Source organism: Odocoileus virginianus, chromosome 29, assembly GCF_023699985.2.
Source record: "Odocoileus virginianus isolate 20LAN1187 ecotype Illinois chromosome 29, Ovbor_1.2, whole genome shotgun sequence".
NCBI lineage: Eukaryota > Metazoa > Chordata > Mammalia > Artiodactyla > Cervidae > Odocoileus > Odocoileus virginianus.
This window is the reverse complement of record NC_069702.1, coordinates 34,174,869-34,193,401: the sequence shown is the minus strand read 5'-3', so window position 1 is coordinate 34,193,401 and position 18,533 is coordinate 34,174,869. Positions and strand designations below refer to the sequence as shown.

Below are 18,533 nucleotides of genomic sequence, written 5' to 3'. Positions count from 1 at the left end.
TCTTTATAGTGTGAATCAGATTTGAGCATATACATGTATATTAATATATATATTGGATTTCCAAAGGAGGTTCTCATAGAAATATAAATAAAATTTTATAGTAAGGAGAGTCTGAAATTAGGGCTTCACAGTGCATATACTTGGTAGAAGGCTTATCAGATGGAAAAAAGAGGGACAGAGGTGGACCTTGCATTCCAGCCAGAGGAGTGTTTATATAAGCAAAGCAGAGGCAAGAAAGGATAATGTCAGCTCCAAAAATTCCAGTTGTCTACCATATGCTGTGTTGTTGCTGTTCAATAGCTCAGTCATGTTCGACCCTTTACGGCCTCATGGAGTGCAGCATGCTAGGCTTCCCTGTCCATCACCAACTCCCGGAGCTTGCTCAAACTCATATCCATTGAGTTGGTGATGCCATGCAACCATCTGGTCCTCTTTTGTCCCCTTCTCCTCCTGCCTTCAGTCTTTCCCAGCATCAGGGTCTTTTCTAATGAGTCAGCTCTTTGCATCAGTTGGTCAGAGTATTGGCGTATCAGCTTCAGCATCAGTCCTTCCAGTGAATATTCAAGGTTGATTTCTTTTATGCATAGAGAACAGAATTTATGTTTGATTGTGACATGTTTGGGCTGTGCCCTCATCATTATAGGGCTTATATGTCAGGGGCTGGATTTTATTTTAGAGACATAATAGAAACTATTATACATAGTCAAGCAGCAAGATCATCTAGCTTATCTTTTAGTAAAATCAATATGGCAGTAGTATTGAGCCATAGTTTTCAATTACTTTTGACTGAGAATTTTTTCATATTATAATAGATTGTGATAACACTGCAGTGTCTCAGCATTCAGAACTCATTTCATGAAGGATGAAGTTGAATTCATGGGAGGCAGAAGGCGTGAATGTCTTTAAAGCAGTGATTCTCAAACTTTAATGTGCATATGGATCACCTGGGCATCTTGTTAAATGGAAATCATGATTCTTGGGTCTGGGGAAGAGTCGTTGGAGATGCAGCATTTCTCACAAGCTTTAGCATAAAGTACCGAGTAAGAGTATATTGCTGTCTGTACACCCAAGTTAAAAAGTCCAATCCCTGTTTATAATCACTTCTCCAATCCTGGAGAAAAATTTTGGTATCTCTCAGGCCAAGAGCATAGTAAAAATCCTGTGCAATCTAAAGAAAAATGCAAAGCCTGAATCCTATAGAATAGCATCTAATACTGCTACCAATTTTATGTAAATCTTAAAATTTTCAAGTAATTTGTACCTGAACTTTTTCAAAGTGATGACCCAGAATTCAAACACATTATGTGTGTGCTCCTGAGAGAAATTTTGAGTGGTTTTCGAGTTCAAAATGCTTAGGATACTTTTTCTTAATCTGTATGCATTTTACTTTTGTACCTGTATTGTATCGCTTTAATGAGAATTTCAGGATAATCTTTCTAAATCCCTAGTATCTTTCTTATTTTTATCTCTCAAGACGAGCCAAAAGAAACATCTAACTATTGCTATTTACATTGATATGTAAATTTGGTCATACATATTTTATAGAGACATGTAAATGACTCAGCTAAAGCAGATTCACCTGTTTGTCCCCTGGATCGATGTGTGTACCCCTCTTAGCAACACAACAATTGCAGACACCTGCTTAGCATAAGCAGCTTATTAAAATGCAGTAAGGAGGAGAATGCCTTTGTGAGCAATTTTCTTACAGTATTAATAATCCTGATGGAGAAACAATACAACACAGATATGGACCTTTTCACCAGTGAACCGTCTGGGCTTTTTCAGTGTGAATTAATACAAAGGGCTTAATGGTTTCAGGGAGGTTAATGCCCAGTGAAAAGGTTCACATTACTAGAAAAGGCAAAAAAGGAAGTAGAATGAAAGGTTTCTCTTTGACTTGAAAAGAAAATCCATGGAAAACAGTATAGAATTCTCAGTTGGAATGAGAATGAATGACATAATTTTTGAAAAACTGAAATAATAATTGTTCTCTTTTTTATTATAAAACTTTTTCAGATTTATCTCACTGGATTCTGATCAGAAAAGTATTAAAAGAACTAAATTTAAAAAAAACCTGATTTCTGAATAAAGTTAGATCTTATTATCTGTACTGTCAGTTTGTGATTTAAATTAATGTTCTCAAGATTTGAGGGTATCAAAATAAATATGATGACAAGAGTGATTATGGACTTTTCTATATATCCTTAAATGATATTTGCTTATTATTAATGTAATAATGTAGTAATACTTTTTATTAATTTTAATGTAAAGTAAGCATTTTTAATGAAAAGTAAATATTCAGTTCAGTTCAGTTCAATTCAGTTGCTCAGTCGTGTCCAACTCTTTGCCACCCCATGGACTACAGCATGCCAGGCCTCCCTGTCCACCACCAACTGCTGGAGTTTACTCAAACTCATGTCCATTGAGTCGGTGATGCCATTCAATCATCTCATCCTCTGTCATCCCCTTCTCCCACCTTCAATCTTTCCCAGTGTCAGGGTCTTTTCAAATGAGTCAGCTCTTCACATCAGGTGGCCAAAGTATTGCAGTTTCAGCTTCAGCATCAGTCCTTCCAATGGATATTCAGGACTGATTTCCTTTAGGATGTACTATTTGGATCTCCTTGCAGTCCAAGGGACTCTCAAGACTCTTCTCCAACACCACAGTTCAAAAGCATCAGTTCTTCGCCACTCAGCTTCTTTACAGTCCAACTCTCATACCCATACATGACTACTGGGAAAACCATAGTTTTGACTAGATGGACCTTTGTTGGCAAAGTAATGTCTCTGCTTTTTAATATGCTGTCTAGGTGGGTCATAGCTTTTCTTCCAAGGAGCAAGCATCTTTTAATTTCATGGCTTCAGTCACCATCTGCAGTGATTTTGGAGCCCCCAAAAATAAAGTCTGTCACTGTTTCCACTGTTTCCCCATCTATTTGCCATGAAGTGATGGAAACAGATGGCTTTACATTAAAAATTAGGAACACTTGTCCACTAAAATTGAGTTTTTTAAGTTATATTTTAATTATAATGTCAATTTTAATATATATTTCTGTTAGCATGTATATAAACAGAAGTAGAGGGATCATCAAGAAAGTTCCAGTTCAGAATTCTGCTTCTGTTCAGAGCAAAATTAGTGTCAATCAGATGTTTTATTTGATAACTCTATGTCTATGCATGTGTGCTCAGTCATGTCGGACTCTTTGCAAGCCTGTGGACTGTAGCCCACCAGGCTTCTCTGTCCACGGGATTTCCCAGGGAAAAACACTGGAGTGGGTTGCCATTTCCTCCTCCAGGGGATCCTCCAGACTCAGGGATCAAACCCCCGTCTCCTGGGCCCCCTGCTTTGCAGTTGGATTCTTTACCACTGAACCACTAGGAAGTCTTACTTTGGCTTTAAAATCAGGAAACCTCAGACCTGATTACCTTGTAATCTTCCATAATGAGGCTCTTTAGGCTGCCTCCTTGTGGAACATATTTGTATTAGGAAAAATGTGGAAAACTTTGAAGTGAATAAATGATTACTAGGTATACTCTCTGTGGAATGTTAGGTGTTGCTAGTGGGCACATGGGGGCAACCTGCTTCTTTGGGGCTATATACCTTTCATTGTCTCTACTGATCTGGTATACAACTTTGTACAAATGGAAGTTAACTTGGAAGGCTCAAGTCCTTTTTGTTAACACAGATAATTATGTCTGGTGGAGATGCAACTGATTTCCATCCCAACCTGCCAGGTGGAAGATAGAATTCCAAATATCACCTTTTAATTTTTTTTTTATTGAGTAATTTTGCATGTATTTGTAAGCTTATTTTAGTATTCCTGATTGCTTCTGTACACTTCTTTTCTTAACTCTTTTAAACCAGTTCTAGCATCTTATTGTTTCCCTATCAATTACTGAGTAAAATAAAATCTTTGACTGATGGCTATTTTGCATTTATCTGTGAATCATGCTTTTACCTTTATCACTTGTTGATTTAAAGGTTGAACCTTTTACCATTGGGCATGGTTTACCCTCCAGATGTTTAGAACTTTGAGATCTGGTTGAGAATTCTCTATATGTTTCCTCCTTGTAATTTTTCAAGTTCACTTGAGAATTTCACTCAGGTGAATAAAATTATTTTACTAGGAAAACCATTGAATTATTAAGTAAAATAGTTCTTAAAAAAGGTATATAGGAAGTCAGCTTAGCAAATTGAACTGATCTCACTTTTTTCACACTATCCATTAAATGATACATGAGCTCCCCTGGTGGCTCAGATGGTAAAGCGTCTGCCTGCCATGCAAGAGTCCTGGTTTCAATCCCTGGGTCGGGAAGATCTTCTGGAGAAGGAAATGGCAACCCATTCCAGTACTCTTGCTTGGAAAATTCCATGGATGGAGGAGCCTGATAGGCTATAGTCCATGGGGTTGCAAAAAGTCAAACACTTCACTTTCTTTCACTTTATTCTTCTTATGATCAGAAAATTCTATGTCAACATTAACCTTTTTACTATATATCAGCATTTTGTGGTTTATATGCCACATAATTATTCACTTATTCTATATAATAATAACCTCTCTGAATTTAAAATATGCTATATGGCTGTTTATTTTTCTTTTCAGTTAACTGGAATCATCATGTGCTTCATTGAAATAAATTAATGTATTGAGAACATTTAATATATGTTTCAGGAAGCTTAAAATCATAAACCAGACTAGCTTCCGAACTTTGCAACCTTTGTGTGCTAGAAATGGATTCCATTTTTCACACTGATATAATGATACAGTGAAGAGGAAGAAACTTAATATTCAGACAAGAAAGGGAATGACTTTGATGCAAAGACCTTGAGAAGGTGAAAAAGAATGAACTCAAGAGTACAGAGAGGGATTGAAATTATATAGGAACCTGAACACCATATTTAATGATCTGAATGGAATAAAGAAAATATAGACCAGTAAATATGATAGTGGTAATTCCTTAATATATATATATATATATATATATATATATATATGTACCTTTTCTCTCTGCTGTATGAGGTAAGGGCACCCAATCAGATTGAAACCCTATTATTGTTCAGTTTCTAAGTCATGTCTGACTCTCCACAACCCAACCCCATGGACGGTAGCACATCAGGCTTCCCTGTTATTCACTGTCTTCTTGAATTTGCTCAAACCCATGTTCATTGAATTGGTGATGCTATCCAGCCATCTAATCTTCTGTTGCCCCCTTCCCCTCCTGCCCTCAATCTTCCCAGCATCAGGGTCTTTTCCAATGAGTTGGCTCTTCAAATCAGGTGACCAAAATATTGGAGTTTCAGCTTCAGTATCAGTCATTCAAATGATTATTCAGGTTTGACTTCCCCCTTTAGGATTGACGGTTTTATCTCTTTGCCATCCAAGGGAACTTTCAAATATCTTCTCTAGCATCACATTTTGAAAATATCAATTCTGTTCCAACTCTCACATTTGTACGTGACTACTGGAAACACCACAGCTTAGACTATACAGACCTTTTTGGCAAAGTGATATCCCTGTTTTTGAACCCACCGTCTAGGTTTATCATAGCTTTCCTTCCAAGGAACAAGTGTTTTTAATTTCATGGCTGCAGTCACTGTCTGCAGTGATTTTTGAGACCAAGAAAAGAAAATCTCTCACTGTTTCCACTTCTTACCCGTCTATTTGTCATGTAGTGCTGGGACCGCATGCCGTCATCATTGTTTTAGAATGTTGAATTTTAAGCCAACTTTTCCACTCTCCTCTTCACCCTCACCAAGAAGCCCTTTAGTTCTTCTTCACTTTCTGCCATTGGAGTGGTATCATCTGCATATCCGAGGTTGATAGTTCTTCCTGCAGTCTTGATTCCAGTTTGTGATTCATCCAGCCTGGCATTTCACATGATGTACTCTGCATAGAAGTTAAATAAGCAGGGTGACAATATACACCTTGATACACTCCTTTTTCAATTTTGAACCAGTCCATTGTTCCATAAACAGTTTTAATTACTGCTTCTTGACCTGCATACACGTTTTTTCAGGAGACAGGTAAGATGTTCTGGTATTCCCATCTCTTGAAGAATTTTCCACAGATTGTTGTGATACACACAGTCAAATGCTTTAGCATAGTCAACAAGGCCCTATTACTTCAGTTTTAGAAGTGAAAAGATGATTATTGTTTAGTCAGCAAGTCATATCTGACTCTTTGGGGACCCCATAGACAATAGTCCACCAGGCTCCTATGTCCATAGGACTTCCCCCCTTGCAAGAATACTTCAGTGGGTTGCCATTTCCGTCTCCAGGGGATGTTCCTGACCCAAGGATCGAACCCACATCTCTAACATTGGCAGATGGTTTCTTTACCATGGAGCCACCGGGGAAGCCAAAGAGAAGATAATACTCACAAGCAATGGGAACCTTATGGGCAGGTAGAAATACATACAAAATATAACAAAAGACCATCTAGTATGACTAAATAGCTAAAAAAAAATATGTATTAGAAGATTGAAAAGGAGAAAAGAATGATAACCTAAAGTTAAATGGAAAGGATCTTGAATGCTTTTTCTTAAGTAGTAATTTATTTGTATGTAATGAAGGATTGTTAAACTTTTTGACATCATAAGAGCAATGTTTAAAGGTTTATTCAGTGGCTGAATAGCTGACTTGAAATAGAATAGATGAAAGGCAAATACTTTGCCTAAAAGCTTTCATAATAGTGTATGTTCCACTCTGCTCAATATTATGTGGGAACCTGGTGGGGAGGAGAGTTTGGGGAGAATGGATCCAAGCAAATGTATCGCTGAGTCCCTTCCGTGTTCACCTGAAACTATCACAACATTGTTAATCAGCTATACGCCAGTACAAAATAAAAAGTTTTTAAAAACAGTGCATGTTTCAGGCCATGAGAACTGAATTAATGTACTGTTGGTAAAAAAAAAAAAAGAAAGAAAAGAAAGAAAGAAAGAGGAAAAAATAGGGCAAAGAATTACAGAAAATTGAGGAAGGTTTTTTAAGATCCTCTAAAGAAAGATAAAACCTCTCTTTGGAAGCTTATTCAAAGAAAAATATACTACTCAGTAAATTATAACACAATGTATACTAAATGAAAGAAGTTTCTACTCTTTTTTTACTAATGATCTATGGGTAAGATAGAATTTCACTAATGCTATCTTTTCCCTATCATCTTATCACATCATTTCCAATAGATTCCATAAATATATGCTTAAATAATGAATTTCTAGAAAAAATAGATAATACACTTTGAGCAAGAATGAGTTTACTCTAAGTATATGAAAAATTAAGCATGCATAATACAAAAGATAACATCTGCTGCTCTATATATTCTACATAAGTGAAAAAAATTATGTTTTCTAGCTGCTAAGAATCTTAGTAATCATAATCTCTTATTTTAATATGGCAAAAATAAAAAAATATTAAAAGCTAAACTAAATAAACAGAAACAACTTGGCAAGGCTATTTATAGTGAGTGATAAAGTTGTCTTTTTTGTTTGTTTGTTTTACAAAATCTTCTTTATTTATCATTGGAGGCTTCTGAGATTCACAGTTTTTAAAAAAATTACTCGAGTCAGGATTTGTGATTTTGCTCTTATTGACTGATTTGCTGTGTGTGTATGTGCTTAGTCACTCAGTCATGTCCAAGCAAAAAGTGTTCATCAGTAAAAGTATAGACACTTCACTGGAGTTATTTTATCAAACCACTTGTGATATGTCTTCTTATATACCCCAATTCAAGTGTCCTAAGATCATTTCTTTAGAAAGATTTTGAAGTGTCCTTTCTTTCATATCTCTGAGGTCACTTTTTACTGGTCTTGTGAGAGTCCTGTAAAACTCCATAGTTGTGAGATGTTTTGAGAGGCATAGATGTGACTGCCAGACTTATTCACCAGACAGAAATTTGATAACCTTCAAAATAGAATCTATGAATGTATAGATAACCAAGCAGGTTTATTTGAAAATCGGATTGATAATTAGTTTAAATATTTAAGATTTAGGCTTCAGTAAAATGTGTGGTATTCATATTATAAGTTTCTTTGAAGAGTGTGTGTCTGGACATTTTTGATCTCTCAGGATGTGTCAGGAAAAAAAAATCATGTTAGAGATAAACAAAAATAAAAAAATTAATTCTATATTTTTGTGAAGATTTGAAGTAAAAAATATGGTAAAGAAAGTATGTACTGTCAACAAAAACAAAATGCCAATTAACTTTACCCATCAAGAAGAATAATACAAAGAACAAAGTTTAAGGGTTCTAGCAACGTCTTAGCTTATTATTGGAAGAGTCCAAAGGAACAGAAAGCTGGTGTTAAGTAGGTGGATGCCACATGGAGCCTGGGGCACCTTTGTTCACAGGCTCCTGCCCTCCATTCCTTGAGGGGTATCCCTGGGGAAATTAACTCTTCATTCTATTATTACATGTTTTTCCCAAGTTTGTTAAGAGCAAGACCTTTGGAATATTTATTTCCATCTTCTTTTGTATAAACTTAAAAATGTGATTAGATCAAATAGTTTCTTTTCCTTCAAGAGCATGTGCTGTCAGATTTCTACTTCTCCAAATACTTAATACCCTTTGTGCTTTATATCTTTTACATTTGTTTGAAACACTTTTCTTTCTTGATGTGCTTGCCTGGTGGCTCAGACAGTAAAGTATCTGCCTGCCAATGCAAGAGACCAAGAGACACAGGTTGCATCCTTGGGTCAGGAAGATCCCCTGGAGAAGGGAACGGCTACCCACTCCAGTATTCTTACGTAGAGAATTCCATGGACAGAGGAGCCTGGCTGGCTAATGTCCATGGGGTCACAAGGAGTCAGACATGACTGAAGGACTAACACATTCTTTCACTTTCTTTACTTGCTTCAAAATCAATATTACATTTAATTGTTGCTGTTTTTCAGTTGCTAAGTCATTTCTGACTCTGTGACTGTGGACTGCAACTTGACAGCCTCCTCTCTCCTCCACTATCTCCTGGAGTTTGCTCAAATTCACATCCACTGAGTGGGTGATGCTATCTAACCATCTCATCCCCTGTCACCCCCTTTTCCTTTTGCCTTCATTCTTTCCCAGTATCAGGGTCTGTTCCAATGACTCACCTCTTTGCATCAGGTGGCCAAAGTATTGAAGCTTCAGCATCAGTCCTTCCAATTAACATTCCTCAGTTGACTTCCTTTAGTTTTTAAAAGTATATCTTTTTATATAGCACCATTTAATAAAAATAACAATGCCTTAGAGACAAAAACCAAAGAAAAACAAAAAGGAAAAGAGACAAAGTACATATAGGATGAAAAAAGAATAGGGAAAATCATTAAGCCACCTACCTAGTCCTTCAAAGTTGGTGTGGTACCTGGAAAAATTGCAGCACAGTCTGACTCATTTTGCTGAAAAGAATACACACACCCATTATCAAGAAGAGAACTTTAACTTCCCTTAGTTTTAATAATTCACCATTGTGAAAACTAAATCTATTCCTTAGTATTACATTAAAAAGTAATGAAGAAAAATGAGTATAGTTTTAAAAGCTTTTTTAATCTGGTTTCCATGCTTATTCTATTACTGCGTTCCAGTAAGTAGACTTGAATATCTCATCTTCTGTGGCTATGTTTTTTTTTCTTTAAGATAGAAACAGAAAAATAGATTTTATTATGAATTACCCTCCAGAGAATTTTCCTTTTGATTGAATTTTCTCTTTGACTTTATTGGACAAAGGATGATAGTAATTAGAGGAATGTGGGCTAATCTAACTAAATATATAAATATATGTATATATACATATATTTAAAATTATATCAGTTCTTTATGTTTTACTCTAATATCTTATAGAAAATCTCAATATAATAGGAAATTACCAAAGCATTTTGTCTATATTATTCCTGAGTTGTAACTATGAGACTGATTGAAAAACCCAATTTTTAAAGCATACACGATGACATTAGGCCATATTATTCAGAAACTGACCCCAAATCATGTAATATGTTTCTGGATTTTTTATTAAAATATTATATGAAGTTACACATAAGAAGAAATCACATCTTTTTGTCATCCTCTATCAATTCAGAAAAGAAACTGAGGGTTCATGGAAGACTATAGTTCACTTAAGTTCAGTTCAGTCACTCAGTCATGTCCAACTCTTTGAAACCCCATGGACTGCGTTACCCAGGCCTCCCTGCCCATCACTAACTCCTGGGGTTTACTCAAACTCATGTCCATTGAATCTGTAATGCCATCCAACCATCTCATCCTCTGTCATCCCCTTCTCCTCCCACCTTCAATCTTTCTCATCATCAGGGTCTTTTCAGATGAGTCAGTTCTTCATATCAGGTGGGCAAAGTATTGCAGTTTCAGCTTCAGCATCAGTACTTCCAAAGAAAATTCAGGACAGATTTCCTTTAGGATGGACTGGTTGGATCTCCTTGCTGTCCAAGGGACTGTCAAGCGTCTTCTCCAACACTGCAGTTCATAAGCATCAATTCTTTGGTGCTCAACTTTTGTTATAGTCCAACTCTCATATCCATACATGTCTAGTGGAAAAACCATAGCTTTGACTAGATGGAACTAGATGGACCTTTGTTGGCAAAGTAATGTCTCTGCTTTTTAATACGCTATAGAGGTTTGTGATAGCTTTTCTTCCAAGGAGCAAGCGTCTTTTAATTTCATGGCTGCAGTCACCATCTGCAGTGATTTTGGAGCCAGAAAATATAAAGTGTATCACTGTTTACACTGTTTCCCCATCTATTTGCCATGAAGTGATGGGAAGAGATGTCATAATCTTAATTTTCTGTATGCTGAGCTTTAAGCCAACTTTCACTTTCTTCTTTCACTTTTATCAAGAGGCTCTTTAGTTCTTCTTCACTTTCTGCCATAACGGTGGTGTCATCTGTATATCTGGGGTTATTGATATTTCTTCTGGCAATCTTGATTCCAGCTTGTGTTTCCTCCAGCCCAGCATTGCTCATGATGTACTCTGTATAGAAGTTAAATAAGCAAGGTCACAATATACAGCCTTGACGTACTGTTTCCCTATTTGGGGCCAGTCTGTTGTTCTATGTCCAATTCTAACTGTTATTTCTTAACCTGCATAGAGATTTCTCAGGAGGCACATCGGGTGGTCTGGTATTCCCATCTCTTTCAGAATTTTTCACATTTTGTTGTGATTCACACAGTCAAAGGTTTGGCATAGTCTATAAAGCAGAAGTAGATGTTTTTCTGGAATTCTCTCGCTTTTTTGATGGTCCAACAGATGTTGGCATTGGATCTCTGGTTCCTCTGCCTTTTCTAAATCCAGCTTGAACATCTGAAAGTTCATGGTCCATGTACTGTTGACGCTTGGCTTGGAGAATATTGAGCATTACTTTGCTAGCATGTGATATAAGTGCAATTGTGTGGTAGTTTGAGCATTCTTTGGCATTGCCGTTTTTAGGGATTTGAGTGAAAACTGTTCTTTTCCAGTCCTGTGGCCACTGCTGAGTTTTCCAAATTGGCTGGCATATTGAACACAGCACATTAATGGCATCATCTTTTAGGATTTGAAATAGCTCAACTGGAATTCCATCACCTCCACTAGCTTTGATCATAGTGATGCTCCCTAAGGCACACTTGAATTTGCACTCCAGGATGTCTGGCTCTAGGTGAGTGATCACATCATCATGGTTATCTGGGTCATGAAGATCTTTTTTGTATAGTTCTGTGTATTCTTGCCACCTCTTCTTAATATCTTTTGCTTCTGTTAGGTCCATACCATTACCATTTCTGTCCTTTATTATGCCCATCTTTGCATGAAAAATTCCCTTGGTATCTCTAATTTTCTTGAAGAGATCATTAGTCTTTCCTATTCTATTGTTTTCCTCTATTTCTTTGCATCGATCACTGAGGAAGGGTTACTTATCTCTCCTTGCTATTCTTTGGAACTCTGCATTCAAATGGGTATATCTTTCCTTTTCTCTTTTGCCTTTCACTTCTCTTCTTTTCACAGCTATTTTTAAGGCCTCCTCAGACAACCATGCCTTTTGCATTTCTTTTTCGTGGGGATGATCTTGATCACTGCCTCCTGTACAATGTCATGAACCTCCGTCCATAGTTCTTCCGGCACTCTATCAAATCTAATCCCTTGAATCTACTTCTCACTTCCAATGTATAGTCATAAGGGATTTGATTCAGCGCATACCTGAATGATCTAGGAGTTTTCCCTACTTTCTTCATTAAGTATGCATTTGGCAATAAGGATTTCATGATCTTAGCCACAGTCAGCTCCCAGTCTTGTTTTTGCTGACTGTACAAAGCTTCTCCATCTTTGGCTGCAAAGAATATAATCAATCTGATTTCAGTGTTCACCATATTGTTATGTTCATGTGTAGAGTCTTCTCTTGTGTTGTTGGAAGAGGGTGTTTGCTAGGACCTGTGCATTTTCTTGGCAAAACTCTATTAGTCCTTGCCATGTTTCATTCTGTACTCCAAGGCCAGATTTGCCTGTTACTCCAAGTATTTCTTGACTTTCTACTTTTGGATTCCAGTCCATTATATTCCAGTATAATGAAAAGGACATCTTTTTTGGGTGTTAATTCCAGAAGGTCTTGTAGGTCTTCATAGAACCATTCAACTTCATCTTCTTCAGCTTTACTGGTTGGGGCATAGACTTGGATTACTGTGATATTAAATGGTTTGCCTTAGAAACAAACAGAGATCATTCTGTCATTTTGGAGATTGCACCCAAGTACTGCAGTTTGTACTCTTTTGTTGACTATAGAAGGAACATTAACTATTAGCCCAAAGGTACACACTGTCTTATTGGGATTACTTAAGCCCAAAGTAACTACTCTATTAAATACGAGCAGATCATAAGACCATCATAGTTAATATATCAAAGAAAATATGGTAAATGCACTTTGTTACTAAAAACAAACAAAAATAAGAGTCATGGCAAGAAATTGTGATGAAGCAAAACTATAGGATTAATATCTACTTCTACAGAATAGTTTGAAGAGATTGGCATATGGAGACAAAGAAAGTTCCTGTGTTTAACATCTTTTGATCTTAGATTAACAACCAGCTCAGATGGTACTGTAGCTGTTGTTGTTTAGTTGTTAAGTCATGTCCAACTTTTTGTGATCTCATAGACTGTAGCCTGCTAGGCTCCTCTGTCCATGAGATTTTCCAGGCAAGAATACTGAAGTTGGTTGCCATTTCCTTCTCCTGGGGATCTTCTCAACCCAGGGTTTGAACCTGTGTCTCCTGCATTGACAGGCAAATTCTTTATTCCTGGGCCACCAGGGAAGCCCAAGTGGTACTGCCACCAATGTGTTATTTATAGATATAAATTGCAAAATATGCATGCTTCTGCTGGATGATAGTTTTGTTAACATCTTATTTTTTGGTCATTTTAATTTGTTCCTATCTAAGAAAAAAATTGACTTCTTATAGAAAGCATAATTATGGAACATTGAATGTTAGTTATGGTAAAATAAAAATTATAGAAGTTTAAATTGATCCTACATGCTGTACTACCTAATATTAATTGTGATTGTCTTCTTGATGACATTTAGTCTTCATAGCTATGGAGTTTAATAAATTTGGACCAAAATCTAGGCTAGTCATCTAGGACACAACAGAGTGCAAGCCTAAGACTCAAGGTTGTGCTGTTACTGAGGTATGTCAAGGACAGTCATCTAAGTTAAGAATTTACACTCATGGGATTAGAAGCTAGTAGGAAAGCTAGCTATCAACCCAATAAAATCACACTAATCAGTGTATACTTTTCAACTCAGAAGCTCTTCATTATAGCAGCATTTCCATTCCAGATTCACATTATAGCATTTATTTTATTGGGTTGAGAAGATCCAAGAGACAATGGCTGAATATGATTCTCATTACTGCTCCAGCTCATTTGTTTAGTCACTCGATCCTTTTGGGAAACTGAACCAAGTAAAGGGAGATATTATAGGAGGAAAAAATAAGTCTTCATATAAGAAAGCAAAATAAGTAGAGGATTAAAAAGTAAAATAATAGCAAGAATTGGAATTTATAAGCTGTCAGTAAACGGATGGGTTTGGGAACCAGACCAATGAGATGTAAATATTGGCCCTATCATTGTGTGATCTTGGGCAAATTGTTTAACTTCTCTGTGCTTTCCTTCATATATACAAAAGTAACTCTGATTCAGACAGCTATTATGAAATTTAGTATAAACACCTAATAATCATCACAATATATTTTATACTTACTATTATTACTCTCTAGTGATTTAAAAACCAGAATTAGTCATTTAAAAAATGATTGTCCATCATATGTCCAGTTTAAGCATATCTTGGTTTATATCAGTAGCTATAAAATTTGCAATAATAACAGCTTTTCCTTAAAAAGTTTTATAATTAGAATAATACCTATACTTATCTGTCTGGTAGAAACCCCTTCAAATACTCCTGCCTGAAATTCATTTCTGCTTCCAGCTGAAATAAAAATGTGTAAATAGATGTCATTACAAGCTATCTGTTCAGTCATTCAGTCGTGTCTGACTCTTTTGCGACTCCGTGGATTACAGCCCGCCAGGCTCCTCTGTCCATAGGATTTCCCAGGTAATAATACTGGAGTGACTTGCCTTTCCCTTCTCCAGGGGATCTTCCTGACCCAGGGATCTAACTCATGTCTCCTGCATTGGCAGATGGATTCTTTACCACTAGCGCCACCTGGGAAGCCCTTACAAGGTATAGTAACTGGCTTATTCATATTTCTTAAAACCACCTCTTCAACTTTTCTAGTTCATGTTTTAATGGAGGTTCCTGTGGGCTTGGGGGAAATATCCAAGTCCTCAGTTTCACTTCCCTCAGTCCAATCAGTGTCACTTTTGATGGTGTTCTTTCTGAAACTACTCTTGCTGCTTTTAGAAGACAGCATAGAAAGTAAGTCTGGAGAGGCAAACACCTGGATGAGGTTGTCAGCATTCAGCTCCTCCTGGGAACTGAAGGGAGGGGTTGCAATAGTGGAAGACCTTCTGGGAAAAAGATTTTCTGTGATATTTTTCTTAACTTTTGGAACAGATATTCTATCAGAAAAAAACAGGTCTTTGTCTAATCAGCTGTCTGCTTTTGGGAGGAAGGTGTATCGCTTTGGGTATTTCTCCAGTTGAAAGGGTATCCATTTGAGAAGCACTGTACCTGTCTATGGACAGCAGTGTTCTCTTCAATTTTACAGCTGACCTGATGTTGAAGGAATCTCGAATTTGCTGAATGTTAGGTATTTGTCTTTCAAACTCATGTCTTGCTGATTCCATAGCTTTTAGCACTCTATTCAAGTGACCACTCGGAATACTGTGTATATCTGTATTAATCCCCAAGTTTTCCAGTTTCTCCACCAAATTCTGCTCCAAGACAGTTATTTCCTTAGTGAGGGAAGGCTTATTCTTCAAAGTTTTCCTTGTATGTGTCTAGTTGTCATTTAATTTCTGTTCATTTTCCCTTTCATGTGCTATTGTTAGATGTGACTTTGCATCCAGTGTCTGGGTGGCTGGGGCATTCATAGTTACAGTTGGGGCAGTTGGCTTAGAATCAAAAGTCTGCCAGGTTAAAAGATTCCCCTTGGGTTCACTGTCACTGTTTAATGATTTAGTGGTGAACTCTTTAATCTGCTTTTTCTGAGTGATAATCAGCTCGTTCTGCTCCTGGAATCTCTGCCCTAGCTCTTCTATCCTTTTCTTGTAGAAGACATTACTTGCATTTTGATCATCTATCATTGAGGTTCAAAGTTTCTCTATATGTGATAGGAGCCGGCTCTTTCCTTATGTTCTTGAGGAAGAGCCTGAACATGAACTGTCCACTTGCTTTCCTGACTGTCAAGTAGCTGCATCACATCTTGAAAGTCATGGGGATGCTGGGGATGTTCTTTAAACTCATGTGCATCTTTTAGCATGCCTATGTTAGACTTGATCTGCATATTGGGCCTCTGGATTTCTGACAATTGATATTCTAATGCTGAGTTCTTAGAAGTCAGTCCTTTAAACTCCTTCATAAACATTTCCTTGACTTTTTCTATTTCATCAACTAGTTTCTCCTTTTCTTCTTCTTCTTTCCACCTACCGAATAACTTCAAAAATTCTTCCTCTTTTGTTTTCTGCATTTCGTGTTCCTTAGAGAACCTGAGTGCGTGGGCATACTGTGCAGCCTCTAGCTGAGACTTGGTGAGCGGCAGCTGCTCCTTCAACATGTCGATCTCACTTTGGAGCTTGTCGGTCTGTGCCCTTGTTTTATACTCAAGATGTGAACCCTCAGGGTGGTAGCGCTGAATATGACTTCGTAGGAAAGCTTGGTTCATAAAGGCCTTGTCACAAAAATGGCACTGGTAATAGCTGGCTTCGGCCTCGATCACCTGCAGCTGGGTGGAGATCAACTTCTTCCTGCGTTTACAGCCTTCCTTGAGCCGCTTGATCTCGCCTGCTTGCTTGGTGAGGCGCTTCTTGGTCTGCGTGCCCTCGACCAGGCTCCAGCGCAGCCGCGCCTCCAAGGTCATGCAGCTGCGAGGTGCAGAACTCCGGCGAGCGCCGCAGGTACTTGATGGTGAGCTGCTCCAGGCGGATGAGCTTTAGCAGCACCTGGTCCACCCACGACTGGCAGCTTGGACACTTCTCATCCTACCAGCTTGCAGAAGATGATGTTCTGCAGCGTGAGCGCGTCCACGGCGCCCGCCACCTTGTCCGCGTCCATGGTGCTCAGCTGCCGCCAGTCCACGCTCTCCAGTCGTCACAGGCGGAACTGGAAGAAGGGCAGGGAATAAGCCAGTTGGTGGAATTAATGTTGCTGACATGTTCATCAAAAAAGAACTAAAAGATTTAAAGTATACAGATGTGGACGATGACTGCTGGGGCATATCATCCTCAGAGGAAGAGAGATCTATGCGGAGAAGATTTGGGAGAGAAGAGACGGAACCTCCTCCACATGTGAAGAACGGGTCTGATGCTACTCAAATGCCAATGCCTGGGGTGCAACTAACCTGAAACGGCCGAGGGGAGAAGGACCTCAGGATGAATCCGTACACTGAAAAGCAACTTAGTAACTGTGACTGATTGGAGTGACTCTTTAGACGTGTAACTGTCACCTGTGCGACAGGAGGTCCCTCCAGACTTCAGTATTTGGTATCGCAGTATTTCAGCACTGCCTACCCAACTATAATTGTCCTACCTGACAATATCTCCTGCAATAACAAGGAAACTGGCTCTCAGAGAACAACAGTCTCTTCAATGGCACCTAATGCAATCTTAAAAAAAAAAAAAGCAAATTGTCAACAGTATTTTGAAGCATATAAAAGTGTTTAATATTGCTATTGCTTAAAAATAATGTGTCACTGAAGTCATAAAAAGTTTTTTCTTTGGAACGGTACTCTAGGTATATTTTTTCCAACTAATTTTAAAGTGAATTCTTTTTTAAAACGGATAGCAGGTTTTATTTTAAACATTTTTTTACAAAAAATGTCTTTCTTATGTACATTTTCATGTTGGAAATGTTTTCTTATAAAGTTCTGTTAGTATCCTGAAAATGGAGTTGGTGGAAATTAGTGAAATTTTAAGAGTAAACAGCTTATTTTTCAGCTAGAAGTAAGTTTAGAGTTAATAAAAAATTAACTAGGCCCATGTTAAGTACATTTTCCAGAAGTACTTGTACCATATGCAGCTTTGGGCCACTGTAAGCATGTTGTTTTAGAACTTAAAATACTATTTCTGCAGCATAACCTTGACCTTGGATATTTTATGAATATAATGTAGCCATTTTAAATATTAGTTAATTTAGCAGACTATGAATAGAATAGATTGAGTCAATACTGAATTCATATGTCTATAGGGGTTTTTTTTCACTTTTTTAAATGCCCACCTTGCATTAGAAAATACCTCAAAACTAATTTCCTTATATTCATAATAGTGGCATTGTCAATAGTCAACACGCTCATATAAGCTGGTTGTTGCTTTTTTTTATACTTTGTGGTAATATCTGTACTCTTGCTTCCCCCCACCCAAAGTAATATTTTTTAAAGTAATATTTTAACTAAATGGTTTGTTAGGATTTGGATCTCTCTTCATTTTGTCAACCTTCCAAGTAAAACCCTCTATGACACACACACACGCACAATATATAGTAATTGATTATAGTTTAAATAGGGCCTCCTGGGTGGCTCAGCAGTAAAGAATCTGCCTGTGATGAGGAAGATGCAGGAGATGGCACAGGTTCAATCCTTGGGCCGGGAAGATCCCCTGGAGGAGGGCATGGCAACTCACTCCATTATCCTTGTCTTGCAGAATCCCATGGACAGTGGAGCCTGACAGACTACAGCTCACAGAGTTGGACACAAGTGAAGTGACTGAACACATAGTTTAAAAGTCCTAAGCCCAATATCATGGGTGCGCAAAGAGCTGGACACGACTAAGCAACTGAACTGAACTGAAGTCCAATACAGTTTATTCAATTTTACACATAAAAGATGAACATAATATGCTATAAGGAGGAGATAACTGTGTTTGTCATTGGACCGGGCAGACAAATTTCCTAATGCTGAATTCATTGCCTTTTCT

At 37.5% G+C, this 18,533-nt stretch overlaps 1 pseudogene; it reads right to left on the bottom strand.

Moving 5' to 3' along the window:
• Positions 1–16,755, bottom strand: part of LOC110137401 (cilium assembly protein DZIP1 pseudogene) — a 168,658-nt pseudogene extending 151,903 nt beyond the window's left edge.
• Between the last annotated feature and the right edge of the window lie 1,778 nt (positions 16,756–18,533).